Source organism: Coptis chinensis, chromosome 4 (assembly GCF_015680905.1).
Source record: "Coptis chinensis isolate HL-2020 chromosome 4, ASM1568090v1, whole genome shotgun sequence".
In the NCBI taxonomy this organism is placed as follows: Eukaryota; Viridiplantae; Streptophyta; class Magnoliopsida; order Ranunculales; family Ranunculaceae; genus Coptis; species Coptis chinensis.
The window spans coordinates 107437399-107443398 of record NC_141459.1 but is presented as its reverse complement, the minus strand read 5'-3'; the positions used below and the strand labels follow the sequence as shown (position 1 = coordinate 107443398).

At 45.0% G+C, this 6000-nt stretch overlaps 1 pseudogene across 1 annotated transcript; it reads left to right on the top strand.

Annotated features, from left to right (window-relative positions):
- The first annotated feature begins 391 nt into the window (after positions 1 to 391).
- LOC147506802 (putative glucose-6-phosphate 1-epimerase pseudogene) lies at positions 392 to 3168 on the top strand (annotated as a pseudogene). Its single transcript, XR_015193937.1, has one exon. The product of XR_015193937.1 is annotated as a putative glucose-6-phosphate 1-epimerase pseudogene (transcript).
- The last annotated feature ends 2832 nt before the right edge of the window (positions 3169 to 6000 follow it).

Genomic DNA, 6000 nt, shown 5'->3' with positions numbered 1-6000 from the left:
CAGTGAAGGTCTTTTTTCGGGTCCGAGAACACAAAGCTCTCCATTCTTCTCTCTCTGACTTCAGGACTCACTAATATCATGGATAAGGTAAGGACCTGGTTCATCACTTCATCCAACCCCACGTATAAAGAAACAGAGAACACTGGGAGGTGACAGAGTGATACACACACCACACGATGTACAACACGAACCTAAAAAGAGAAGGTGTAGTGGACGTATTCGTGAGATACAATGTTATAGGTGGCAAGGGGGTCGCATGCAACATAAGGAAGAGGAGTCATGATGCAGCGGATCAGGTCCGCGGTAACCTAACTGCCTAACTGTCGAGAACTGCCTAACTGCCGAGAACTGCCATATATAGAGAGGAGGGGTGAGAGAAAAAAGAGGAGGAACTACGGTTCGGCTTGATCCCCCAAAGAAGGGGTACGTAGGCAACCCACTCGGGTTCAGCCGGTCAGTGAGAGTGAGCACTATTCCTAGAGAACGACCTGTAAGATCGGGGGTAGAGAAATCAGTAATTACAAATGGCGCCGTCTGTGGGGAGTGAAGAAGATAAAAAGTTGATGTTCTCTGCCATTTCGGCTGGTAAAGGAAAAGAGCCCAAACCTCTTTTTTCCGATAATGTGCCGATTTACTCCTTCCACGGCTTTCGCTTCTAGATCTAGTTTCAAATACCTCACCATCATCTTCGTCGTCATCGTCCGAGCTATTACAGGTCAACCTGAGTCTTATGTTTCAAAACAACCCGTAGTTGCACAGATAGATTATCACGAGCGCCTTGCATGTATGTATGCCTCCAACAAAGTACCGGGATTTTGTTCATGCATGCGATACAGAGGTATCTAAGATTGATGTGAAACAGGGGACTCCTGTTAATCATGGCGAAATAATATGTTTCAGCATCTACTCTGGATCTAAAGCAAATTTTGGAATGGGGAAGTTACGTATCTGGGATTGATGTTCTCGATGGTGGGGTGAGAGAGGCCCCGTTTGCATTAGAAAGAAGAAACCGTTGTCCATTTTTTCTTAATAAATAAAGAATCTTGTCTGCTCTTCTGCTTTCTTAGATCCTTTTTCCTTTTTTTCTCTTCGTGCAACGTGTAAGCTTTTACATATCATGCTGCATGTGTTGAGTTTTGAATTCTCCTCTTCTCTTACTCTTGGATCTCCAAATGTCCACTGAAGTGCCTATTTTTGAAACTTGTGGTGCTAGTTCCATCTTGTTGTCAAGTGTTTTCTTCAACTGTGGTTTCTTTGGAATTGAGTTTGAACTAGTTTGGAGTGCAGTCTGGGTGAAACTCTGAGAATTTGGGTTCTGTTTTTTAATGTTCATTTGAAGCATGTTGGTTTAAGGAGAAACTTGTTATTGTTAACAAGTGTTGGTGTTTTTGTTTTAGGATCATTGGTAAAGTTATAAGGGGTAGTTGGGATTTTGCTTCTGGTTCACGAGATGGTTGGTTTGTCACAAGAAATATTGTGCTGGGGCAGTTTGAATTCTAACTTTAAACGTGAGTGTAGACTTCTTTAGTTGATTACATTTCAGCTTTCTTCAAATTCTTGTTGAAGAAGTTGTTAGGAGAGCAAAGAGTTGAATTAGAGTCACGGTGGTGTTGTCTTTGAAAGACATGGGCCATGCTGTCGCGGTTTGGAACCAACAAGTAGCAATGGAGATCACCAAGGATTGGAATGGAATTGATCAAGTCACTCTTCGTTCGCCTCGGGGCGCCTCTACTCGGGTTAGCTTATATGGTGGACAGGTTATGTCTTGGAGGAATGATCGAGGAGAAGAGCTTTTATTCACTGGTAATAAGGCAATCTTTAAGCCGCCAAAAGCAATGCGAGGAGGAATCCCTCTTTGTTTCCCGCAGTTTGGAAATGGTGGATGCTTGGAACAACATGGGTTTGCTAGGAACAAGATTTGGATCATTGATGATAATCCACCGCCTCTTCATCAGAGCAATTCAAATGGAAAAGCTTTTGATGACTTGCTGCTCAAATCTTCGGAAGAAGATTTCAAGTGCTGGCCACACAGTTTTGAGTTTCGCCTTAGGGTGTCCCTTGCAACCAATGGGGATCTGAACTTGATTTCACGCATCAGGAACATCAACGGAAAGCCGTTCAGTTTCTCATTTGCCTATCACACATATCTCTGTGTTTCTGACATCAGTGAAGTGAGAATAGAAGGACTGGAAACACTTGATTATCTGGATAACCTTTGTCAAAGAGAACGCTTTACAGAGCAAGGAGATGCGATTACTTTTGAAACCGAGGTGGACCGAGTTTATATTACTTCTCCAAATGTCATCGCTGTCCTTGACCATGAAAAGAAGCAGACTGTTGTTATCAGAAAGGATGTCATCGCTGTCCTTGACCATGAAAAGAAGCAGACTGTTGTTATCAGAAAGGATGGACTTCCAGATGTTGTGGTCTGGAATCCATGGGAAAAGAAATCCAAAGCTATGATAGATATTGGTGATGACGAGTATAAACAGATGCTTTGTGTTGATGGTGCAGCGATTGAGAGGCCTATTACCTTGAAGCCAGCGGCTGTGGCGAGTTTGTTGTATCGGCCTAATTCGTGACCCTCAAGATGACATGTCTTCGGGACCGAGACAGTGTAAGGTAGAAGAAAGAGAGAGCACGTGATCCAGTCCGCGAATCACGTAAGGGGCGCGGAATCTGGAGGGACGCGGAATCGGAAGGGGCATAAATTCGGAAAAAGGTTTGAAACCAAAGGAACAAGGAAATCCAGTGTTGAGATTGAGATATACGGATTGGAGTGTTCGAATACGAATGGTAAGATGATTACAGAAGATGTGCAGAGACATATACCGCAGAAGGTAACTTGTTAGTTTACTATAAGGTATAGAATAGACGGACGGGTAGTGACTCGACTGTCAACTAGAGTTATATTAAGAGCAATCAAGACTTGCCCACGGACAAGCAATCAGTATAACAATCTGAGTCCGCGACCATGTGGGGGCAAGCTAGCCTTGTCCCCAGACCACATGGTACTCCGCGAACCTAATCGCTCTAGGAGGTCGCGGACCATGAATGAGAAACGTGGTTGTACACCTCAGGGTAAGACAGATTGTACACCGTTTGGAGCATATGATCGCCGTTATCTTTGTATGCAAATACGTGCTGAATTAATGTTCTTTGTTAAAACTCACGTGTTATGTGTGCGAAAATCAAATGTGAAAGTTTCAGGTTACAGAGGAAGAGAAACATTTCCATAGGCAACTTGGGGGCAAGCTGAGTGGTCCGGGCATACTCAGCAGCAGAGAGCGGGGGGGATGAGCCCTTCGCGGACTAGATGTCCGAATCAACTTGGGGGCAACCCCAACTAGCTTCCGTGGTGATCAAGGAGGCGGAGGGATGAGCCCTTCGTGGACCCTTGATGTCGAAATCAAGCTTGGGGCAAAATGAGTTGCCTCTAAGCCGAAGCGGGGGGATGAGCCGCCGTGGACTGCCAGATGTCCGAATCAAGCTTGGGGCAAACTGAGCTGCCTCTAAGCCAGAGAGCGGGGGATGAGCCCTTCGCGGACTAGATGTCCGAATCAACTTGGGGGCAACCCCAACTAGCTTCACAGCTGATCAAGGAGAGCGGAGGGGATGAGCCCTTCGTGGACCGCAGTGTCCGAATCAAGCTTGGGGCAAAATGAGTTGCCTCTAAGCCAGAAAGCGGGGGGGATGAGCCCTTCGTGGACTGCAGATGTCCGAATCAAGCTTGGGGCAAACTGAGCTGCCTCTAAGCCAGAGAGCGGGGGGGATGAGCCCTTCGCGGACTAGATGTCCGAATCAACTTGGGGGCAACCCCAACTAGCTTCACAGCTGATCAAGGAGAGCGGAGGGGATGAGCCCTTCGTGGACCGCAGTGTCCGAATCAAGCTTGGGGCAAAATGAGTTGCCTCTAAGCCATAAAGCGGGGGGGATGAGCCCTTCGTGGACCGCAGATGTCCGAATCAAGCTTGGGGCAAACTGAGCTGCCTCTAAGCCAGAGAGCGGGGGGGATGAGCCCTTCGCGGACTAGATGTCCGAATCAAACTTGGGGGCAACCCGAACAAGCTTCACAGCGGATCAAAGACAGCGGGGGGCATCTGTAGGGGCAAAAACTTCAAGAGATGAGCTGAGAAAATATCAATATGAGCAAAGTGTATCGTATGTATTAGTTCTCGGTCCCATTGATCGTTCGCTGACCATCAATGGGATCGAGAGGGGGCATCTGTAGTGGGCGTATTAAGTGAGATACAATGTTATAGGTGGCAAAGGGGTGCATGCAACATAAGGAAGAGAGTCATGATCATGATCACGGACGGATCAGTCCATGTAACCTAACTGCCTAACCGTAGAGAGCGCCTAAGCTAGCCGAAGCGCCATATATAGAGGGAGGGTGAGAAAAATAAGAGGAGGAACTACGGTTCGGCGATCCCCAAAGAAGATGCGTAGGCAACCCAGCTCGGGTTCGGCCCGGTCGGTGAGTGAGCACTATTCCTAGAGAACGACCTGTAAGATCGGGGGCATAGGTCTCATAGCTAAAGAGTAATCCTGAGGTCGAGAGTTCGAGCCTCTCTCACCCCACCATCTTTTCCATTTGTAATTACTGATTTCTCTACCCCGATCTTCACGAATTCGTTCTCTAGGAATAGTGCTCACTCTCAGCGACCCGGCCGAACCCGAGTGGGTTGCCTCGTACCCCTTCTTTGGGGATCAAGCCGAACCGTAGTTCCTCCTCTTATTTTCTCTCACCCCTCCTCTCTATATATGGCGGTTCGGCGGGCGCGTTAAGGCGGTTCTCGGCTAAGGCAGCTTAGGTTACATGGACCTGATCCGGCCGCGCATCATGACTCCTCTTCCTTATGTTGCATGCGACCCCCTTGCCACCTATAACATTGTATCTCACGAATACGTCCACTACAGAAGGGATGTACAACACGAACCTAAAATGAGAAGGTTAAAAACCCTGAGTGTAGATATTGTTGAACCCTGAGTGTAGATATTGTACAACACGAAAGAGGGATGTTTCCACAATACAACAAAGTTGGCAGACAGATCAAATAAGTTGGATTACACCTCATTTACTCATGAAAATATTATGAGGTAGACCGCAGAACAGCAATTCATTCAACACGGTCTAAATATTATGACAATATAACAATCTTTTCTTCTTTCTTTTTTTTCATGTTCCTCACATTTTTATCCCCCTTATTGGTGGGGCTATGCCAATCATATCATACTACTGTTGTTAAATACTTAAATCCCCCAGATAACACATTGCTACTTTCATAACTACGTTTTGCACAGATGATGGTACTAACCATGTTGCAGAGCAGTTGCAGCAAGGAAGTGTGGATTTGGCCTATACCTTACTTCCTGCTCCTGGAGATAGAAATGTATGCCTTCTTGGTCAGCCTGGCACATCAACTCAGCTGCCTCATTCATTAGTATTTGATTCTCAGTTTCTAAATCCATCTCACCTGCTAGGCAATCCCACTGCACGTACATAAGCATCAAACAAAATAATGTGATGTTAATAAGTTTCAAAGGTATATACTTATTGGCTAAGTAACATGGAGACCTCATATTCTCAATATAATCCCAGCCCAATACGGTTTTTTTTCGGAGACTCTGACACAGTATGCATGGGGTTTCTTTTGAACTCTACAACACTAAGAAATCCATCTATTAACATAGTCTTTTTCTTCGATGAAAAAAAAACTAAAAAATAATCTATTAATATAGTCATAAGAAACCGCCGATATATCTGATATATCACCGACTTATATCCGATATATAGCTAAGGACCAAAATATCGCCGATATATTTGATATATCACCGATATATATCAGTATTTTAGTACACCGATATCGATATTTTCGATGTATATTCACCGAATATAGAATCTTTTTTCCCGATATATATCAGAATTTCTGATATAAAACTTTATATCACCGATATAATCGATATTTACGATATATATCAGTTGACTTTTTGACCATT